The sequence below is a fragment of the Toxorhynchites rutilus genome, chromosome 3 (genome assembly GCF_029784135.1).
Source record: "Toxorhynchites rutilus septentrionalis strain SRP chromosome 3, ASM2978413v1, whole genome shotgun sequence".
Taxonomy (NCBI): Eukaryota; Metazoa; Arthropoda; class Insecta; order Diptera; family Culicidae; genus Toxorhynchites; species Toxorhynchites rutilus.
Window position 1 is genome coordinate 226,698,577 of NC_073746.1, and position 24,829 is coordinate 226,723,405.

At 39.1% G+C, this 24,829-nt stretch overlaps 1 protein-coding gene across 2 annotated transcripts in view; it reads left to right on the forward strand.

The window, feature by feature from the left end:
• LOC129774663 (extracellular serine/threonine protein CG31145) overlaps positions 1 to 24,829 on the forward strand; it is a 162,933-nt gene that overhangs the window by 28,492 nt on the left and 109,612 nt on the right. The window contains exon 1 of one of the 2 annotated variants that reach the window (XM_055778487.1): positions 13,545 to 14,262. The exons of the other annotated variant lie outside the window; for it this stretch is intronic. The gene's annotated coding sequence lies outside the window, so the exon portion shown is untranslated. Of the gene's footprint in view, positions 1 to 13,544; positions 14,263 to 24,829 lie in introns of those variants that run through there. 2 annotated transcript variants of the gene reach the window in all.

Below are 24,829 nucleotides of genomic sequence, written 5' to 3' on the forward strand. Positions count from 1 at the left end.
CGCGAAGCTTGATGATGATTAGAATTATTTGATTGTTGTGAATGAGTACTCGATTCTAACGGTGGTAAGTGGAGGAGCGTGTGATGACGATTTTTACATTTACGACAACCATCGGAAGAACAATCCCGGCATCCATGGGAAGTTGTCTTCATGCAATTCAAACATAAATGATGTTGCTTAACGAATGCGAGACGCTGCTGAGGAGTGAGTTTGCGGAACTTGAAGCACTGGTACAAATAATGATCACTACCGCATTGCAAACATTTGCGTACATCCGAGGTAGTTTCAGCGACATGTAAGGTTGAACATTTCGGTTGAGGTTTTGTTTTAGATTCGCGGGAACGTCCCGCAGATGGAGTAATAGCTTGGAGAACACGAGCATGACTTTGAAGAAATGCGACCATATCTGTATATTTCGGCATTTGGACTTCCATTGAATCACCTTTGAGCATTGTGTCACGAGCAATATAATTTTCCCATTCACGAAGGGTGTTCTGTTCTAGCCGCATGCTAATTTGATAAACTAAAATCGTACTCCAACCTTCCGTTGGTTCTCCTAGCTTCTCGAGAATCGCTATATTTCTGTCAAATCTGTCAATGAGATTCAACAATGATTCAGCGTTTTCGAATTTCATTGGTGGAGTGTTAAATAGTTCGGCAAGATGACATTTCACCAACACACGTTTATCGTCATATCTGTTCACTAAACGCTTCCATGCCACATTGTAATTCTCATCACTAATGGGAATCATCGATATTAGACCCGCCGCTTCACCCCGCAGGAGACCTTTTAAATACTGAAATTTTTCAGACGAACTCAAGGTTTTCGATAAATGTATTGCGATGTTATATCGATCATGGAAAGCGCGCCATTCGATGGGATTTCCAGAAAAATAGGGAAGGTTTAATTCTGGATACTTTATATGTGTACTTTGAGGCAGTTGCGTTTCCGAGGCACTACTGGAGGCGTTTGAGACATTCGACGACATTTTGGTTAATTGAGCTTTCAGCTGATAATACTTCGCTTCAAATCATGATAAAAGCTTATCGTACTCTACTGCGGGAGTCGAAGGGGGAAGCAATTGTAGCTGAATAATTTCTTCGACGTATTGATTATAAAAACTTTCTAATTTCTCCAACCTAATCACTACCTGATCCGCATGTCTGTTAGGATCGTATGATTCTAGAAACTGGCAATAGAATTTACTGACATTTTGATGTTATCAGCTCGAATTTGATGCTCCTGTCTCAAGACGGATTTATCCTCCGATGTCGCCATTTTGTTCACAGTGACAAGCCGTAATTAAAAAGGAACGAACCCACCTTTGATTTGAGAACGATGAATTTCTTGTAGAGTCGCCCGATGGTACCCACTCGAGCTTCGAAGTGCCTTTCAATAGCGAATTCTGTTAATTCGCGAATATCACGTTCCGATGAAGATTGAAGTTTTAGAATGTTTCTATTTCACGACACTTTAGCTTTTATCAGCTGTTCGATCAATCACTTATTGTGAAATTAACACGACGAAATTAAGGAATTTTACCAAGCGTTTATATAAAAAGTTTTTTTTTCACTTTAAGAATTATAGTTATCGTAGTCAACTATTGTTCACGAATGTTTTTTCCATACGATGGATTTAATGGACAATGGTCACTAGTCACAAAATGGCTGATTTTAGCGTCACTTCGGCACTAGCACTTTGGTCCATCCGATCCGGTTCGAAGGACCATGTTCGAGTCGAGACTTGAATAACGCGGACACTCGCTTAAACTCGCGATTCCGCCGACACGAGAACCTTTGGATAACGAATGTTTGAATGAATTCACTAAACCGAGATATTTTAATTTACAATTTTTATTTCACTGATCGCAACAATTTAATAACGTCCAGATCGGTGGCCGGTTGGTACGAGAAAAAGAGATCGAGAACTTTTGGATGCTGGTTTTTATACTGTTTTTTTGTGAGCTTTTTTTACAAAAATTGTGGTTTGTGTACTGGATATTACTTATCCTCTACTACTGCAATTTATAGTGTTTGGCTGAGGTTTGTTCCTAAGCTATTATACTAAACAATGACATTTCATACAAAGTGATCGAAAATTCTCGCAGTCTTCAACACCTTGATTAAGCTATTCTGAAGCCCACTGAAAATTAGTCTGTGTCGCCGATCAGGATTATAAATTTTATCAAACAGAGTATTCCTGATTGGCACTTATCTCGCCATCGCTTTCAGTCTACTTCTCCATCAATAAGGAGTAGATAAGCTTGAAGTGTGGTACAAAAAAGGGGTATATCAAAATGGTTCAAAATAATGGACGCAGTGGTTCACTCCCAACAGGGGAAAAAATGTCACCATTTATTCGAAATATAAATTTGTAAAAAGTATAGTGTACTACTCATGTTTTCATGTGTTTCTATTTATGATTATTTTGTAATCCAACAATAAGTGTGCTTCCAATAGACTAACATCATTGGATGACACTTACCAAATTAGTAAATCAATCGATTCATAACTGCACCGTATTATTGTGCACCCAGTACTTTTTCTGTGTTTTGCTACCAAACACATAAATATGATTTCCATCATATGTAACAACCGCAACCAGAGTCAGTAAGATAGCACACGATATCCCCAAAACGAAATAAAACCACATTTACACCCACAAAAGCCGGCAATGTTCGGTGAAGTCATTCGTTCGAAAAAGGTTTTCCAAACAAACTGATAGCTTTCATATCAAATCTATCGTTATTAAAAAAAACTGAAGAGTACTTCAACGCATCGATGCACCACAATTCTCCTCAATTTGAGTAGTTCCTCTGCAATGGAACTTCACCCCAGCCGGGAGCAGCATACTTTGGAAATCACCGACATCTACATCATCATCATCATCATCCGTGGCGGTAGTAGCAACATCAGCATCGCTAGAGCTACGGACGCCCCCTGTATGGAAACAAATCGGTTTTTCAGTGGAACGTTCCAATCAGCCTCAATTAAGGAACCATCTTGCGCTCTCTTACTCAGTTTGGCTCATTGTATGTGGCATACGGCTGGCCTGCTAGAATTAATCGGCTACCTGGAACAAAAGCAACAGTTTGGGCCCAGTTAGCCCGGATTTGGTAGGCGTTTGTGTTCCTAAACAGAGAATAGGCAGATAATGTTAGCAAAATTTGGCGCTTGGCTTCGTTGTATTGTACAAAATAAACTGTAAGTTTGTGGGCTTCTTCTTCTTCTTCTTCTTCTTCTTCAATGGCACTAACGTTCCTAGCCGTCTCAACGTAGTATTACTTGCGTCATTTTTATTAGTACTTAGTTGAGATTTTTATGCCAAATAACACGCCTTGAATGCATTCTGAGTGGCAAGCTCTAGAATACACGTGATCACAGTGCAAGTCGGAGGAAATTTGTTTGACGAAAAATTCCCCCGACCAGAACGGGAATCGAACCCGAACACCCGGCATGTTAGTTATGACGCTAACCACTCGGCCAAGGGAGCACCATGTTTGTGGGCAGACATAGATTTTTTTCTGAGCAAAGTTTTCAATGAGGACTTTTGGGTTCATTGTTAAATTCCAGAGATGGGTAATTGTTCAGAGCAAACATACAATCCCAATCCTAAAATTTTTAAGCGAATGTTTGTCCCGAATGAAATGTGGTCAAGAAACAAATTGATCAAAGATTAAAGGCGTCGTGCACAAATTTCGTAATGTTAGAAGGAGGAACGGTTAGGGACAGGAATTGTGTTTATGTATGGGGGAGTGTGTTAGGGACAGGAATTGTGTTTATGTATGGGGGAGGGAGGTTTAGGTGACCCAAAAACCCGGATTTTTAGCGTTAAGTAATTTGTGCAATAATTCCTGTAATATATAAATAGGGCCTTTTTTATCAATGCTACTTTGAATCTCTAGCCATTCAGGGGTGAAATTTTATATAACACTTTTCTATTTCTCCTAGTAAAGGGTGTCAAAAAATCAAATTGCATCACGGAAAAAACGCTGTAGAATTGAGTATTTTCTCTTGAAAATTTTGGTAGAAGTAGTTTAGAGTGTATTATTTATATTGTATTGTTATCGTTGTCAGTTTTTCGAAAATTGGAAGAAATGAAGTTACCCGAAAAGTAACATTGCAAAAGGTCCTGGAAAATCCTCAACTCTCTCATCTGGACATCGGAGCACAACTCGGAATCGTGCAGTCAACGGTGAGTCGTGTGATCAAACGTTACTACGAAACTCTGAGCGTCGAACGGAAAGAGAAATGCGGTCAGAATGGATGTTCTAACAGTAATCAGGATCACAGGCTTGTCGTGAAAGCGTTGAGGCGGAATGAATCTGTCCAAGTCTTTCGTTCAGAGAGCCGAGGACCGGGAGAGACTGCATACGTACAAAGTCTGAAAGCTCCAAATCATGATGAACGGTAAAATACGATGGGAAAGTCACGGGCCCAGAAACAGAAACTGTACACCCAGATGCTGACGAAGCCCCATTGTCTCATCATTGATGATGATACTTACCTCATCGAAGTCGTAATGTTAGAGCTGTGCATCAAGAATTTTGTTCACCGTTTAAAACGCGTTATCGAAAATGTCCTAGAATAAGCTTTATTTTGTTTTTAAAAAAATAAAAATCGGTTCACTTTTGCAGAAGTTATTAAAATTTGTTGCGTGAGCGTTTAGTCTAAAGGACCCTGTATAAAAAAATTTCAAAAATAAAAAAAAATATATGGTAGAATATTCTCTACATCATATCAAACATTTCAATTTCAGCATTTGTAAACAATCTGTATCGAAATGTCATCCACACTTCGTTTTTCGCTAAAGGCTCTGTTCGCTCCGGATGCAGAAAAGAAATGGAATTGGGAAAGAAAAGCATAGTGTTCAAGCGAGCGAGCGAGACCATCTTCCCCTCACAATCACAACTAAATGGATTTCTGAGTGAGCGCCAGCTTATGTACAGATTTGTGTATTTTCAATAGCCTGTTTTCATAGCCTTTTTTTGAGCTGTTGAATCAATTTTTCGAGTCAATAATAACAATCATATAAATCTTACACATTTTATCTTTCGAATGAAGTGATTTTCATACCACTTCGTTCAGCCATCAAAGAGCTATTAACGTCCTAAACTTCGCAAGTGTCATGCTCTCGCTTCCGAAATTTTGAACTTTGAACACCCCGGTACAGAAATGAAAAATGTAGTTCTACGCAGAGGATACTGGTCGTTAAACTCTTCGAATCACTCATACTGCTGGTAAGCTGCATCTACTATTCGTACGATCACTCCTCATAAGTTCTTGATAAGGTTTTGATCTGGTAAACAAGCTGACCAGTCCAGAATCTGAAGCATCTATTCATGAAACCATGGCCATGACCTTCTGGATTTTATGAATTGATGCCAAATTATCAATTGTTTTTGAAGCAAAAACAGCACTAAATGATTCTGAAGTACTTCGTTGCACTCCTGACTGTGCATTCGTGTTGCAGCTTACAGTATGAGTGATTTGAAGAGCTTAAACGAGCAGCATCCTCTGCGTAGAACGAAATACACACTATAACAAGGCTGGGTCGAAACCACCCTAAATGGGATATTTGAACTGATTGAGAACTAAAGATGACATACGAATTAGAAACTTCTTGTAATTCATGTGAAATTGACATTAATTTTGTAAAGGAGTGAGAGTTTTTCATCTGTTTTTATAGTTATGAAACACTGGAATTATTGTTTTTTGAATGTTTCGTGCCTGATACAACAATAAAGTTCAAATGGCCAGGCTTATAAATGAAGATAGTTATTATATCCTACACCATATACCTCAATTTAAACCGCTTCTTACATATCTCTGGAAACTCAGAGTTAGATGTCGAAGAACGAATTATAGAGTGTTTAGAGAATTCCGTAATATCTTTGTCTAATCGGAACTGCTATACAGCCATGGTAATTTTGTTCCTTATCGCAAAATATTAGACCCGTTTTTTATTTTTTTTATGAGGGTGTCCATTTTTATTTTAGGTTGGTCTGAAAAATAATCAATTTCCCCTTTTCTTTTTTGGCAAAAATGACTTTTATCTAAAATTCATAACTTTTGAACTACTGAACCGAGTCAGATGATTGACATAGCAAATTAAAGCCAATTAGCTAGTATGTTTTGTAACACTTGCAAAAAATTCGATCAGCCATATTCCTATTTTCTGTTCAATAAGCTACCGCAATCAAAACACTTTGACTTTAACTTAAAATCATAACTTAATAAAGATAAAAAAATTACACCGCAGATTTTTGGATATAAAAAAAACCTTAGCTTTCGAAAAAAAAAATTATATTATTTTATAGAGAAAGTAAAAATATTTTATATTATTCCCAAAAAGACTAGCTAATTGGCTTTAATTAATATGTCATCTGAATCGATCTAGTAGTTTAAAAGTTATTTTTAATGCATTTATGCTGTCTGGAATTTCAGAAAAAATGTTCGGAATTTTTTGATTTGAAATCATTTTTTGTGTAGTCAAATGAAAAAATAGCTCTATAGCTCTATCCGATAATCGAATTAATTTCGCGAAAAAATAAGTACCATTTTTGGTAAAGAGACACAGTTAAATTTCCAACAAAGCTTAAGTGTTCGGAATTTGAGACAAAACGGCACCTGCTCTAGGCGATTCACCAACTACGACGCTACGTTTCCGCTGTTGGAATTGCAAGCTGTTCTCTAATGCTCCTACACTCAATCCTCACACTGGTAAACATTCCAATTCAATTGCGCGCTTTTGAAGATTTGAACAGGTCCCAACCAATGTGGTGGGAAAAAATGAAATATTGGTTAACATCAATACTCGCGTGAATGGGCTATGTTTCACGGTGAACAGGGTCATCAACAGAAACGATTACAAAACATCGTTATAATGTGGTCAATTGCTATCGCTGGACGACACCTTTAGTGTCAGATTGACTGATTCAGTGACTTGTAAATGAACATATTTCATTAAGGAATGAACCCAAAACAAAATTCTGAAAACATTCCATGAGTTTGTTTTGAGTGCCACTTTTAATTATACAAGAGATACACTGTGAAACGCATGATAAATCAATGAATCGAGAAGAATGTAAGGCGATACACGACAAACGATGAAACGGAGAAAACGAGGAGATATTGAGACAGTTCTTGGTGTGCTCGATTCAATCTTGCATAACGTTCCCACAGTAAATTACTTGCCTCGCAGCTCACAGCGAGGGAGTGTAGCTTGCAGCCGGCTGAACGGCCGAAGCAAGAGTTCAATTGCACCGAGGAGAATGAGAGGAGTCTAGAGATTGTTACGCAAATTAATGACGGAATTTACAATGGCGAGTAAGTCTCTCTGATGGCATAAGCTAATTGAACAATATTAGAGATAATGAATTCACTAGACAATTACTTGAACGCGTCGGTACTCTTAGCAACAGTCGGTAAAAAAGAGGTCGAATCGCAGTGATAATCTTCATATGATATCTCTGATGTACAAAACGCAATGCTGCTTTGGGACTGCTATGAATATTCAGCGTTTGTTCATTTATTTTTAGTTACATTGCATAACTGGATAATCAACTGGTCATCAAAAGCACGCAATATTCTAGAAACGGAATTCAAAACGAACAACAACATTTTCTATTCGTACCAAATTGCAACTGTACGCCAAGCAGAAGGATACGCATACATAAAATCAAATGTTTTTGAACACTTTTAAATCATTATTTAGTAAAACGTAAATAATAAATTCTTCTGGGTAATGGGAAACGGAATCTACGAATGCTATCGCCAAATTGGTTTTGCAATTTTTGTCGACCGCTAGTGCTCACGACATTTGAAAGCATTATTTCCAGATCAGTAGTCACGATTCGAAAATTGATGGTTGAATTATAGCGAAAGTTGATAGAGGTCATCAGATCATCAATTGATATTATTGACATGGTCAATCAGCGGTATGGTCTTCTAATAAGCGAGAATGCGCATTTATCATTGCAATCTATCTATTTATTTCTTCTTTGTTGTTAAGAGGCTTTAAACTTTGCAGTTCATTCGCCTCTAAAAATCTGAAAAAAGGAAACGGTCAATATACAAGCGACTCCCAGGAAACACTTAGTATCATGATGGAAACACACTTCCCAGGCTCATTCCAATTGATTTCCGGACACGCACAGGTCTTCAATACAGCTCAATCTCGTCCAATCAGAGACGAGAGTAGAGCTAAAGAAAAATGGCTAGGGTGGTCTTCACGACGACAGGGGTTGAGTGGGCAGTGGATTCCTTGAAGCCCTTGTAATCTCCAGGACCAGATGGGATTTATCCGGTGCTGTTATAAAAAAAGCAAGGATAGCACTGTCCCTTTTCTGACGGAGATGTTTAGAGCTTATAGTACTAAGCTACATCCCTATTAAATGGCGTGAAGTCCGGAAGAGGCATTTCTAAACAAGTTTTTTACGTAGGACTCCGTCTTACATTAAGGGTGCCAAATCAGAAAACAGGTCACGTTTTTATGAAATAAAGTTATCGTTAATAACTACTTTCGCTGCGAACGGATTTTAACGATTTGCATACCAATCTGTGCTCCCGTGGCCGAATGGTTAGCGTCACACCTAACATGCCGGGGGTTCGGGTTCGATTCCCGTTCTGGTCGGGGGAATTTTTCGTCCATGAAATTTCCTCCAACTTGCACTGTAATCACGCGTATTCTAGAGCTTGTCACTTAGAATACATTCAAGGCGTGTCATTTGGCATATAAATCTCAACTAAGTACAGGTAAAAATGACGCAAGGAATACTACGTTGAGACGGCGAAGTTCCTCTAGGAACGTTAGTGTCATTTAAGAAGAAGATACTAATCGAATCAGATATTTCCTATGATTTGTTCTATATGCTATACATTACAATCCCATAGGCTGCATATGGTTCAAAATTCTATCCATTTGTGTGCTTTCCCGAACAGAGCTGTCAATATCGGGCAACATTGCAGCCGCTAGAATAGACACAACGAAAGGGAATAGCGAAAAGAGAATATTTGCGAAGTAAACTCCACCTTTGCATAGTAAGTAAGCTGTCGCTAGCGTATAAGTATTGCATCTCCTCTGAGGAAAATTCTCAGAATCTTTCTGTGCCCGAAACAACAAAGGTCGCTTGTTCTGCTCGTTTTGTGTTTTATGTTCCCCTCGAGCTGTGAACGCTAGCGAATATTTCACATGAAGTGTGTTTCGATGTTTCATTTTTATCTCTGCAACTGTGTGTACAGGCAAACCTTTTTTGTGCGGGAGATAGGGACCGCACAAAAAAAATCGCATTAAAAAAATCGTGCAAAACTTCACCAGTAGCTTCAAAAAATCGTTTGTTGTTGGTTGTTTTATGCTTTTAGTTGCATGTCGAAACGTGTTGCTGTTAGAAATCATGTCATGCAATAACTTAGAAAAACTTTGATGGGAGGAGGGAAATGATTTCAGAAGTGGATAATTGATACGCAAATATGCTTTTTTCGCACTGAAATGCATATAAACCGTCGATAAAAAAACCAAATGGACGATATCTTCGTCAAATATGCTTCTTTTCATATACCACACAAAAAAATTGTACAAAAAACCCGCACAAGAACAAAAAACCGCACAAAAAAAAATCGCGCAAAAAAATCGCTGTATCTGTTAGACGCGTGTTTGATACTTGTTTAATGGCGATGCACGGAAGATGCATCTCGTTAAATACTCAGTGCATTGCGTGCATTGATATAAAGAAACAAATTGCGACATATGAACAATTAGTGTACTGTTCTCGCAAAGGCAAGAAAGAATCGTTGCTTCTAAATAATATCCGAAATAATATCCGAAATGATGAACCAACAAATTTGAAAAAAAAGCGGTCGTGTCTCGGATACAACTCCTCGATTTTTTTTATATCATTTAGTCGATTAATCATCGAAATATCAATAAGAATCTTTAAAAACTACAATCTGTTCTGATTAAGCACGACATGTGCTGATTTTGAATTGCTTTTGGGGCGTACTGTTTTATTAACTATATTCTAGCATTTTTCCTGGTTTTTATAAGAAATTCAATTGCTGCATATGCGATACATATGTATTGGTAGCCAGTAGCGGTATGTGAATTTTGTCATTTTGTTGAAACAGAAATTTGGAATCCACAATGAACCATTACTGTTAAATCTGATTTGAAAAAGCATAGTCAAACAACGAAACGTTGCAATGATATTCAATTGGAATCCACTTCCAAATCCATGCTGAATTATGTGGTGTAAAAATTAAATCGCCCTTAAGATTTGGGCTTCAGAAGGAGTTCTTGTGTTTAATACATCATAAATTCCTCAAATCCATGGATTCTCCTTGGCACACTATTGCGCATGATGTTTGGTGACTCGGAAACCACCAAATAATCTCCTGTACTCGTACTGAACAGAAGTCATCGTCTCCAGAGTGTTTCCACCGCATCGCCCGAAAAATATGAGGAATAAATAGATTTATTTTGGTCCTTTGAAATGTAAATCACATACAACGTGTTTTTAAACGGTTTTATTCAGCTTCACGCGTAAGTTGTGGGTAACTGTGTAGCGATATCCTACATTGATACAAATATGACCCCCATTCTGTTGAACTATTGATCTGAAATGTGGAACACATCTTTATCTCTGCTGTCATTATAAAACTACGTATTCCATGATCTTGAAAAATTCAATTTGACCGTCGCTAAAAAATGTCTGAATGGCTTGACTTGGAGAACACACTACATTATGAACAATATAAAATAAGTAAAAAAAACTTTTTAAGTTAAATGGTTTTTTGCGATTAAACATAATAATAATACAGATAATGTACGAAAAGCTAGAAAATAATTAGGCAAGTAGCAGTTAGCAGTTATCATACTCCTTCCTTCATTAATCAAGGACATTGATGAGACTAAAATAAAATCGCGGGGCATATGATGAAACCATTAAATGCGGATAATGGAAATCTAACGTACCCCACGATTTTATTTCTCATCATTGCCTCAGATTAATAAAGGATGGGGCGTGGTAACTACCGACTGCTACTCGCCTAATTAATTTCTAGTTTTTAATACATTAAACCGTGTAACTTAAAAAGATATTTCACTTATTTTTTTTAATTTATATCTCGAAGGTTGATTTTTAACCTCGACCAGATGGTATCCCTAAGAAAAAGCATACGTCCGTATACTTTTGAACTAAAGTAGGGTATTTATTCGCAAATTTCTGTAAGTTGGTGACATATCTCCGCCATATTTGGAACACCTACCCTATTCAGGAAAACAAACACGGTCGACAATAAACGCCTTCTTCGACATGCATGGAAATGAACGTATGATATAAAGTCATGAATTCAAATTGATACTTCAGTTCGATAAGCTACTCGGAATTTCCGGTCACCAATGAATTCATAATTTCACACCGGAATACATTCCAATGCAATGAATTCCCTGGAATTCAATGAGGTGTTCTTTTGAAGCCAATTGAAGACAGAAACTGATCTTCAGGATGAGATCCATAACAGATCACTGCAATTGTGGATAAACAGTTTATTCTTCGTTGACATTTCTTATTCAGATATTCAGTACATTTTGAGTCGACCTAGATTCCAAGATCATTGAACGGTATGAAATGAGTGATCTTTTTATCCAAAAGTAGAATCTTGGTTTTATTGGGCCTCCTTCATTCTGCGGTGCAAGTTACGTGAGATAATAAAATTACTCGCTTCAATAAAAGATTTACCTAACTTTTTGGGCCAGATCACGGGCGCCACTTCACGGTAAAAACGAGATGAAGGGCCTTATTCCCGTACACACTTCACGGTGAATACGTAATTAACGGCACATCATTGAACCACGTTTCGCAAGTTAGTGAAGCGTCAAAGATAATAATGAAGTTTCAGGCAGAATGAACACCTTTCACATATAAATAATGAATGAAAATTAACTTCTGCGTATCAAATAGGTGTTCAATGTGAATGGAAAACCTTGTTTTACTCTTGTGGTAAAATAATCTCTTACAAAAATTGTATATGAAAATAATTTTATATTATTATGATATGTTTCAGTGGAAGACTAATTTCGTATCCAGATGCCGTCACAATACCGTTGTCATCGCGGATACACTTAATTTCGTTTTCACCATGAAGTGTATACGGGAATAAGGCCCGAAGATCATATAACCTTGCAATTGACAAATTTACGTTAGATTTACAACCAAATGGCGCAGCGAGTAAGATGATGATGTCTTGTTTTTTAATATGAAATTCGTTTAAATTTGTCAGAAAAATACGAATGTTCCTTCAAACTTCCCGGATTCATATAATATATTCTTTCCACGCTGGAATTGTTAGGAAATCATCATTTTGCAATAAGGTATGTATATTATGAAGAATGGATTGGTATAAGTATTGCAACTTTATTTTTTTTACTTTATTTTTTTTCAACTAGGTGAACGATGAGTAAAATATGTTGCGCTAAAAATACTGCAAATCCTTCTCGAATCGGCCCCTACACAATCAACGATATCAGCCAACTTAATATGGTATCGATTTCATCGCCATTATTCACAGTATTCATAACCTGTATCAAACATAAAATTTTCGAAAATTATCTATGACTTTGGTCAAATCGCGAAGTATTTTCACTGCAGAACAACATTGTTTTCTGTTAGGATTTCGTGTGTGAAAATGGAAATTTTATTCAATAAATTTGGAAAAATTGTTACTCAAGCCGACTTGACGACAACATTGTTTTCTGTTAGGATTTCGTGTGTGAAAATGGAAATTTAATTCAATAAATTTGGAAAAATTGTTACTCAAGCCGACTGACGTTTCGTCTCACCAAGCAGAATAGGCGAAACTCTTTCATTTGTCAAGTGTATTTTTACTGTAGAACATTGTTTTTTTTGGGTTTTCGGTTTTCGGTTTTTTGGAAATTTAATTCAATTTCAAGAAACTTGATGGTACTATCAAAATATTTCATTCGAAAATGTAACAGGGCTAGAGATTCTTCATTTCAACAGATTATTCTTTTCGAAAACCGCTGAACTGATTTTCTCAAAGAAGAATTTCCTAGCAACACTGTCTACCCGAGATCCATTCTATTGCGGCAAAAATGGCACAACATGCGATTCAGCAAGACTTGTACAAAAATACTCTTCACTAACTCAATTCCGTTTCGAATGACAACGGCTCCGCGCAATGAGCGAAAACAGTGTAAACAGAAGAGAAACTTCCCAAACATCGTAGTAAACAGCAGAGGCGACATGCATCTGACGGTTCGTTTCACACCCACAATCTCGAAAATACGGTTTGCGATTACCACCACCACCACACTTCTTTCTTGTTGTGTTTATAGTTGAGCAGTGGTGGCTCTCCCTTCCAACATAGGTAGCGAGAGTAGCTGCTGCTCATCTTCCATACAATCGCCGCCACATTGCTCTCGCAAGAGTTCCGCGTGCGAGAGGTGCAGATCAAAACAACAGCGCGCGTAGCGAGAGGAAGGCATCGAATATCATCGCATGAAACGCGCCTCTGTTTTGTTGATTCATTGATTTACACCCGTGTGCAAAGTTGCTATGTTTTCTAGTGTTGGTGTGGGTAAAGAGAGAGTCGAGCGCGAGCTTCTTTTTTGACAGTCAATTATTGGTTTCAATTATACGAATCTGATCAGAAAACAACACGCGCAGTTCGTGACAAGTGATTTCGTGTAAATCGTGAAACAACGGCAATGGAAGTGAATTTAATGTTATGAAGGTGTTGTAATTTTGTATTCGGTGTGTTACAGTCCCGCACTTCTCCAGTGATTACTTGTTATTCCCAGTTGTTGGACTCATCGTTGTTGTCTTAGCAGAGGGTGATGGAATTTTCTTATCGCACCAGTGCCAAGGGTGGTTGGTAATGTATAGATAGCGCAGCATGAAAGATTGTGTTGTGTGTTTATTGTCTAAAATTGAACCAAATTTTGCTGCCTATATTGCCAAAAAGAAGTTCGTGTGCATTAGAAAGTGAGATCGTCTCGACGTCGAAACGATTCCGTGGTGCAAAATTTTCCTGAACTGAAATGGTAAAAGCTGCACATCGAATAGGAGAAGATTCGGTAAAGTTTATTGATTTTTGTGTCATTCTCTTTCGTCGAAACCTGTTTCTCCGGCGGTGGCCAACACGAGCTGAGTTGATGCTGGGTAGCTTCCTGTGCATCGGAATGTAGATGTGTTGAAAAAGTGGATCTTCGCCGCGGCAAAACTCTGCCAAACAAGAAACAAGGTAAAGCAGCAGAAATGATTATAATAATAGTATGCATTATGTGAATGTGTAGGATTTATCTATTATCCTACTATTATCGGTAGTAACAATACATAAAATGTTGTAGGTTTGCCCCCGTCTGAATCATTTTATGTTCGTGACTAATTTTCAATTAACGGGAGGAAAGACTTCGTTTGTCACCTTGACTTGGTGCAATTCATTGAACGCTAGGTCGACCCGCAGTTCATACGTATATGTCAGCTGTTTTTAGCTTACGGTCTAGCAACTAAATGGCTTCAAGTGTTGCAACATTGGTATGAGGAAGCTATGCGAAAAAAAAGAATACGAAATTTGCTAGCCCCGCTATCACTTCTGCGCCGTGCAGTCACTGCAATTTGAACGTTTATCCTTGAATGCTATTGTTGCACCATCCTGCTCGTTATCTGTTCGCAGTCTCATCGGCGACGTCTTTTTATTTCTATTTTCATTAACGCACTCTCAATTGTATCATACAGGGTTGTAATTCGAAGGTTCAAATATATAAATTTGTTGGCCATTGTTTAATGCTGTCTTGTAACTCAGAAGGGTACTCTTTCGAGAAATTAGTTTGAATTTTGACAAATACGCATTCATGGTAAAAAATTCGAGGGGTTGTATCCGAGACACGACCGCATATTTTCTACGTAGAACTACGTAATTATATAATGCAATCCACTTGTTTACCACTTCGAATATTATTTTAGAATGCATCGAAGTTTTTGTAACAGATTATGTTCTTCGTTACAAATAAATTCGATGAACGTCCTTTTACGTTTGATATGATTCCTAGGACTACCAAAATATATGAACGGAAGAAATGTCAAAGATCATATTTTACATTTCCCTCTAAAATTATTGCATATCTCATGTTTACGTAGTTCTCGAACCGTGAAAGTTCATTCACCTCTAGTATCTGAAATGACGATTTTCCCAGGCTTCTCAGTTTAAAAGTACGTTTTAGGGGAACATATTCCGGTCCGCACAACGACAAGCGAGTACAAAAGTACTCAACACCAAAAAATACCCCCGACTTGCATGTATTTGCATAGCGGATTCCCCAAGGCACATTAATTTTGATGTCCGTGTTAGGCAAACACAGCTCAGTGGGAAATAAAACACCCGACTTGCATGTTTTGACAAAGCGGATTCCCCAGGCACATTTATTTTGAAGTAAATCGTGCCAATCAAAACTTGACAGTTAATGCGTTTAGAAAACGCTTGACATTTTACAGTTATTCAATTGTTCATCTCATGGAAAATAACATTTTATTAATTGTGATCGACGCGTAGAAATATTTCCTTTCAGTTGGTGCAAACATCTTTTCGATCTGTTAAGAAATGTTCGAGTTTTAAGCATTCGAAGTACGGGTAGGGTTAGCACACAAATCGGCAGAACAAATATGTGGGAAAAAAGGAAAGTCTTCCAGTTTTCATGAATTTGAACCGTTTAGAGATTAGCGAACTGTAATGTATAACACATCAAACAAATCTTAGAGAGTTTCCGATTCGACTGGTATGCAACTCATGAGAATTCGTTCACAGTGAAAATAGTTATTAGCGTTAACTATATTTCATAAAAATCCAAATCTTTTCTGATTTGGCACCCTTCCAGAAAGACGTTACTTACTTAATCAGCAAAGGCCCCAGTGGCCTGTGCTGTACACAAAAGTCGTCTCCATTCACCTCTGTCCGTAGCTGTTTGTCGCCAGCCATGCAGTCTGTGTAGGATCCGCAAGTCGGCTTCTACATGGTCGAGCCATACTGCCCGCTCCGCACCTCTTCACCTCGTTCCTATCGGGTCGTTGTCGAGGACCATTTTCACTGGGGTATCGTCTGACATTCTAACGACGTGCCCAGCCCAACGCAGCCGGCCGATTTTCGCGGTTTTTTTTTTTTTTTTTTTTATTTCTGTATTATAGTGACTTTCAACACATTTGGCTGGTTCGTCACTTTTACCTTCCATTTCGGAAGAATGTCGGGAGTGAGAATTGAACTCGTGACCTTTAGCGTGAGAGGTATGGATGTTACCGCTACGCCAGATCGCCTCCACAATTTTCGCGGTATGAACGATGGGTGGTTCTCCCAGCAATTGGTGCAGCTCATGGTTTGTTCGCCTTCTCCACATTCCGTCATCCATCTGCACTCCACCGTAGATGGTGCGCAACACCTTCCGTTCGGTGGAGGTGATCTGGCGTAGTGGTAACATCCATACCTCTCATGCTAAAGGTCACGAGTTCAATTCTCACTCCCGACATTCTTCCAAAAATGGAAGTAAAAGTGACGAACCAGCCAAATGAGTTGAATGTCACTATAATACAGATAAAAAAAAACCTTCCGTTCGAATACACTAAGGGCTGGTCCTCCGCGAGCATAACCCACGGCCGTAGAGGACTACCGGTCTAATCAGTGTTTTATAGACGGTTAATTTCGTGATGCGGCGAATTTTACTCGACCGTAGCGTCTTCCGGAGTCCAAAGTAAGCACGATTTCCTGCCATAATGCGTCTTTGTATTTCTCTGCTGGTGTCATTATCGGCGGTCACCAGTGAGCCCAAGTACACGAATTCATCTACCACTTCGATTTCGTCACCGCTAATCTGAATTCTTGGTGGGAGGCTAACATTTGTCTCCTTGGAGCCTCTTCCCCGCATGTATTTTGTCTTCGACGTATTGATGACAAGTCCAATCCTACTGGCCTCAGTCTTGTAGGTCTGATGTAGGTCTTCTTCATCGTCTCAAAGTTTCGTTTCACAATGTTAATGTCGTCTGCGAAGCTGTAAAGCTGGACTGATTTCGGAAAATCGTGTCACTCGTGTCTATCCCCGCTCTTCTGATCACACCTTCTAAAGCGATATTAAATAGCAAGCAGGAAAGCCCATCACCTAGCCGTAGCCCTCCCCGAGATTCGAAGGGACTCGAGAGGATCCCCGATAGTCGAAACACACACATTACACGGTCCATCGTCGCCTTGATCATTCGTGTCAGTTTATCCGAAAAACCGTGTTCGTGCATAATTTGCCATAGCTTGCCCGATCGATTGTATCATAGGCTGATTTGAAGTCGATGAAAAGGTGATGTGTGGCTACGTTTAACTCGCAACCTTTCTGCAGAATCTGTCGTATCGCGAAAATCTGGTCCGTGGTGGCTCGGGCACCCATAAATCCCGCTTGATATTGTCCCACGAACTCCTTTGCAAACGGTGATAGGCGGCGGTAAAGTATCTGAGAGAGTACCTTGTAGGCGGCGCTTAGCAGCGTGATCGCACGGTAATTAACGCAATCCAGCTTATTGCCCATTTTGTAGATTGGACACACGATCCCTTCCATCCACTCCTTCGGAAATCGCTCTACGGTACGGTGTCCCAAAGTTGCTCAGTGTTGGGCCGCGGCGTTCGACTTCGTCTCGTGTTATACACTGTTGACAGTTTTGCGCGCATGCATAATGCAACTAGGTAGTGGTCCGAATCTATATTCGCACTGCGATACGTACGAACATTGATGATATAACATGTTCTATAACATTAAAATAGAGCTAACGAGCAAAATTATGTTCAACTGATAACGGTCAATATCTAACACTTTGCGGTCGTTTGTCTGCTCTCAGCCACCATAACAAGGAATCATACTAAATACTTTATCCAATGATGTAAGGCGACTCGCACACCGGAGCAATAAACAACTAGCAAGCTGCAATACGCAATATGCAACAAGCAACATATTTTACTGTGCTTCGCATACCAAAATAATAAAAACGCTTGACATTATGCAAACAATCGGCTAAATGAACGAAACTTGCCAAATTATGGGCGATAAGTTGCTCTTCAACCAACACGTTGTGTTGCTGGCGATATGAGTTGCTCTACAAAGGCGATAGCGATATCGTATTGCGTCGGTGTGCGAGATCAACAAAAATTTAACGGAAAACCCCAGTGAAGATAATATTGCTTATTGCATGTTGATAGTTGCTAGTTGCTTATTTTTCCGTTATATCATTATTTGTTCATCTATTTTTTAACAATAAAACAAAAATTGAACGGAGAAAAAATATTCATAACTAGAATAGTTATGAGCTGATGAAGTGAGGGGATTAAAAAAAGTTGTGCTATTGCGTACACGATTCCAGCCCTTCTGGTTATCTGAAACAAAAAACATCGTACAGATTCTTAATCAGTAAAGATGCTGCTATCGCATGAAATCAATCATCTTTTTTGACTAAATGGCGACCGTTTGAAAAACAAAATGCGATTTGAAACGTTTTTTCTTGCGTTTCCCGATTTTTTAAAAATAATAAAATTCAAAAATATCATTTGTTAGAGGTTCATGCGAGAGAGAGACCTGCAGATTGTATCCATATAAATTCGACATAACGACGACAACTTGAAATATCTATACGCCAGTTTGAAAAAACTAGTTTCGAGAAAAACGCGTTTGGAGTTCATTGTTATGTCCGTACCAGGTTGGACACCGCATCACTAAAATGGCACTAGGGTATATTCTTGAATGTCTAAACTACAGAAATATGAAGATATTCAAAAAAATGATAATTTTCAAATTTCTAGACTAGAATACTGCCTTAAGGGTGCCAAATCAGAAAACAGGTCACGTTTTTATGAAATAAAGTAATCGTTAATAACTATTTTTGCTGCGAACGGATTTTGGCGATATGCATACCATATTTGCATATAGGTCGCTTCTAGCCATCAGTGTTTGGCTTTGAGTGTGCTGGTTGTTTTCGTTGCGCGAAACTCAGATCTTGTTCATTTCCTGTACATGTGAATAGCACACCTTCGATACTTTTAGTTGCCATTCGTATTTGCTATCATGCGCATCGGCTATGTTCTAATGCAACAAGCTCCTAGCTTTGTTGACGGTTTTGACCGAGAATGGAGAAGCGATTTTTCATAAACGGTCATTCTCGCGATGTTTCATTTTTATTGCTGCAACTATGTGCATCCGTGCGACGCGTGTTTGATGCTTGTTGAATGGCGATGCACGGAAGATGCCTCTCAGTGCAATGCGTGCATTGATATAAAGAAACAAATTGCGACATATGACCAATTAGTGTATTGTTCTCACAAAGACAAGAAAGAATCGTTACTTCTCGAAATGATTCTACGGAACCATGCAAGCCATTACACCTTTTCAGGGTCCCCGAAAATTTTTACTAAAGAATTATTTATGAAATTTCGACGTATTCGCAAATAATATCCGAAATGATAAACCAACAAATTAAAAAAAAAAGATTGGGTAGTCCTACGTCATAAGCGGCCGTGTCTCGGATACAACCGCTCGATTTTTTTTCTAAACGATTAATGCCCAGTGAACTTTCCCACGAATGTATACGAAATATTTTCTGAAAGAAATTAATTAAACCGAAAATTTTAATAAAGAAGTATCTACTCTCACAACTGATGTTTTGACGTAGGACTACGTCTTTCATTTCTATACCGGGGTGTAAAATCAAAGTTTCGAAAACGAAATCGTTACGCCGGAAACCGAGAGCGTTAATAGCTCCTAAACAACTGAACGAAATGGTATGATAAACAATTCATTCGAAAGATAAAATGTCTACGCGTTATATACTTGTTACTTTTTGATCCAAAAACTTGTTTCAATAGTCTTAAAATTGCTTTCAAAACAGGCTATTGAAATCACCAATCGGTATATAAGCGAGCGGCGCTCGGAAATCCACTCAGTTCTAATTGAACAGCGATTGGAGCATGTTGTCGCTGTTGCGGTGAAGCTCTTTATTTATCATGAAAGCGCGGATGAACGGTGTCACCAAGAGCCTGTTTGTGCACCCTAGGCCAGAAGGGAATCTATCAGGAGGAGAGTGATGCCACAAACGGTTCCCTGGGAAGACATCGCTACACACACATACACGCGCGGCTATTAACAGGTGGTTATCGAGTTGGCATTAACCACTGGTGGGCTTCCAGTATCGAGGAAAATGTGGAAATATCTAATCGTTACTGAAAATAATCTGCCAGTTCCTTTGGGAATTTTCAAAATATATTCATGTGAAAGAGTTTAATTGAATGTTTTCTATCCATGTTACACTGTGACCAAATATGTTTCAATCAAGTGCTATTAACAGGTGGTTATCGAGTTGGCATTAACCACTGGTGGGCTTCCAGTATCGAGGAAAATGTGGAAATAACTAATCGTTACTGAAAATAATCTGCCATTTCCTCTGGGAATTTTCAAAATATATTCATGTGAAAGAGTTTAATTGAATGTTTTCTATCCATGTAACACTGTGACCAAATATGTTTCAATCAAGTGCTATTAACAGGTGGTTATCGAGTTGGCATTAACCACTGGTGGGCTTCCAGTATCGAGGAAAATGTGGAAATATCTAATCGTTACTGAAAATAATCTGCCAGTTCCTTTGGGAATTTTCAAAATATATTCATGTGAAAGAGTTTAATTGAATGTTCTCTATCCACGTTACACTGTGACCAAATATGTTTCAATCAAGTGCTATTAACAGGTGGTTATCGAGTTGGCATTAACCACTGGTGGGCTTCCAGTATCGAGGAAAATGTGGAAATAACTAATCGTTACTGAAAATAATCTGCCAGTTCCTCTGGGAATTTTCAAAATATATTCATGTGAAAGAGTTTAATTGAATGTTTTCTATCCATGTAACACTGTGACCAAATATGTTTCAATCAAGTGCTATTAACAGGTGGTTATCGAGTTGGCATTAACCACTGGTGGGCTTCCAGTATCGAGGAAAATGTGGAAATATCTAATCGTTACTGAAAATAATCTGCCAGTTCCTTTGGGAATTTTCAAAATATATTCATGTGAAAGAGTTTAATTGAATGTTTTCTATCCACGTTACACTGTGACCAAATATGTTTCAATCAAGTGCTATTAACAGGTGGTTATCGAGTTGGCATTAACCACTGGTGGGCTTCCAGTATCGAGCAAAATGTGGAAATATCTAATCGTTACTGAAAATAATCTGCCAGTTCCTTTGGGAATTTTCAAAATATATTCTTGTGAAAGAGTTTAATTGAATGTTTTCTATCCATGTTACACTGTGACCAAATATGTTTCAATCAAGTGCTATCAACAGGTGGTTATCGAGTTGGCATTAACCACTGGTGGGCTTCCAGTATCGAGGAAAATGTGGAAATAACTAATCGTTACTGAAAATAATCTGCCAGTTCCTCTGGGAATTTTCAAAATATATTCATGTGAAAGAGTTTAATTGAATGTTTTCTATCCATGTAACACTGTGACTAAATATGTTTCAATCAAGTGCTATTAACAGATGGTTATCGAGTTAGCATTGACCACTGGTGGGCTTCCAGTATCGAGGAAAATGTGGAAATATCTAATCGTTACTGAAAATAATCTGCCAGTTCCTCTGGGAATTTAAAATTACATTCATGTGAAAGAGTTTATTTTAATGTTTTCTATCCATGAAACACTGTGACCAAATACATTTGGTTTTGTGATTTTTCAATCAATCGCAATTAACAGGATAGCTTCTGAAGATTATTCTTCCCCATCAGTAGGATATTTCCGTATCCAATATTGGATGCATAAAACCTTGTGCCTCCAACGTAACGCTCTCGTTTTCGAAGTTCTCCAAATATTCATTCATTCAGAATGAATTCAGATTCAACTTCAAACAAATGATCTCTAAATCAACGATAGTCCTACGTCACCCTTGCGGTTATACCATATATATAACCCACTTCCTGTTTTATTGAGGTTAGAATAAACACCATAGATGGTCACGGCAAAAGGTGGAGGTATATTAAATCCATTGTGTTTGGAGCTAACACTATTCTAGACCAGCTGGCTGGCGCCTAGGAATACCTACGCGGACTACCGTTTGTCCATCCCTGCTATATACAAATATATACAAACTAACCGCTGAAGTTGATCTGAAGCGTGATAGTGAGAATTTTTATTTTATGAAAGCGCGATCAGATACCTTTTTAACTACTTGGTATTTTTATCAATGGACCAGACTAAACCACTAGAAAATTGCATCAACATGTTATTTGTAGTTATTTATTTAGGACTGATAGTTTTTTCGAGTTTGTCACAAGCCCATAGGCGTGTAACCCTTGATATTGGTTTAGACTGTCTGTGGAATATGTAATTTTCTACCAGAAACTACACAGAACTACAATTCACGTCGTATCGCATGTAGAGTTGTCACCAACAAGAATAAAAATATAGCGAGTATGTTACTCAAAATGCTACTCGAATTTGGAATATGTACGAAACGTTTGAATGATTCGAAGTAAAGTAAAGTTTTTGGTGACGAAAAACGTTTTTGTGGTCGAATTCATTTGCCATTAATTTATTCTATTAAAATAATATTGTAGAAATCTAGATATATGCCAGAATGACTCAAAACGTTTGAGATACCGTAAGAGTACGAATTGAAGAAATGTATTAGGTTGGGGAAAAAGTAATCCATTATTTTTGGGTGAAATTCAAAACTATTTTTAATATTGTCCGATTTGGGTCAAATATACACTATTTTGTTGGAAAATTTGTTAACATTCTGAAGGTAGCTTCATAATGTCTCTATCATAGAGGTCTTGGTCTCTCCTTATTAGCGAAAACCCATAGCAGTAGATTTTAACAATCTTCTCTTGATCCCAATTTCTTATCACAATGAAAATTTTCCAACGCGAGAAAAAGGTGATAATCGTTTGGTGCCAGGTCTGAAATATATAGGGGATGTATTAAAACATATCAATCAAGTCCATTTGTTGACAGTAGAGTTCATAATTTAGTGTATTGCAGTGAGAAAAAAAATAAATAAAATAAAAAAAAATTAAAAATTCAAAAATTTGGTTCTCAAATGGGATCAACACTAGGGTAGGAGCCTACCTGTTGGTCTCAAATGTTCCTATCTCACGCCTCCACGAAGATCATATGACGACATTTTTTAGATCGGGCGTGAACTGGAAACACACACCTGGTCTTGGCTCCGAGAACGGGTGTCGAAAGTGGCTAAGTGAGGGGGTGCGAGCGAGTCAGAGCGCTATATCTCTCCCGGGGAAGGCCTCCCGGGTCATGGAGGCCTTGCCAACACGCTGTCTCCCGGGCAAAGGAGATATACCCAGAAAATAGAGCTACGTTCACGAAGAATACTTAGAATGCGATCGCCCGAGGAGGGTCCCGAACTGGAGCTGGTCCTGGAACGGGCGTAAGAGCGAGCGACCAGAGTTCGTCGGGAGGCTTGATCAGAACGCGACGAACGCGAGGCGTAGAGATCAACAACTACTACGCGATCTGGTCTTCCACTACGACGAGGCGATCTCACAGTTCCGCGACACAGACCCATTGTCGCGCCCCAGGATCCCGAAGTTGCAGCATTCCCGCAGGCTGAAAAGTGCAGTAAAGCTCATGAACGAGCACGTTCTTCCGCTGCACTTGGTTGATGCTGAGAACATGGAGGAGCTGCAACTGAAAGTTTACTGCGCTGCTGTGGCGACCGCCAAAAGTTTAGGATACCGTATAAGGCCAACAGGAGGACTGCTCCAACATCTCCGTGAAAGGTTTGAGCCTCCATGGCGATGGAGATTGGAGCAACGGATCCTAAACAAGCGCGCCGCAATTGGAAGACTGATGGCGTACAAAAGAGGCAACAGATCGGCGAAATTATCTCGCCAAGTTGCTGTGATCGTGCGGCCTACTGAACTTCGCCAGCTGGGAGCTCACCAGCTGACGGAAAAACTCGACACACTGGTACAGCAATTGAGCGTCCTAACAAAACGGCTGAAATGTTACTCTGACTCTGCAAAGCGCCAACAACAAAATCGGATGTTCAGAGATAACGAAAAGGCGTTCTAGGACCACATTAGCGACGAGAAGCCCGACTACCGCGAAGGTTTGCCAGATATTAGCGATGTGACGAACTTCTGGGCTGGTATTTGGGAGACCCCAGTACAACATCGCGAAGGGTAAATGTGGTTAAGACGGGAGGAGGAGAGTTGTGGTGAAATTGAAGAGATGTCAGCTATCATCGTCGAAGAAAACGATGTCCGCGAAGCCTCGCGGTACCTGAGGAACTGGGCACCACCGGACCCCGATGGTGTTCAGAACTTCTGGCACAAGAAGCTGACCGTCGCACATCTAAAGATAGCTGAGTGCTTCAACAAGGTGCTACGTGACCCACACAACCTTCCTGAATTCGCCACCCGTGGCGTCACCTTCCTCCTCCCGAAAGACAGCAACAAATTGAACCCATCAAAGTACAGACCGATATCGTGCCTATCGAGTCTGTACAAGATATTAAGCAGTATCATTACCGCCAAAGTTTCTGCTCACTGCGAACAACATCACATCATCGCAGAAGAGCAGAAAGGATGCAGGAAAAATACGCATGGCTGCAAAGACCAGGCCATCATCGACGCAGCCATAGTAGGCCAGGCGGTATATAACCAGCGGAACCTAAGCATGGCCTATATCGATTACAGGAAGGCTTATGACTCCATACCTCACTCGTTTCTCGTCCGGGTATTGGAGCTCTACAAAATTGATCCCGTCGTCGTTAGGTTCCTGCAG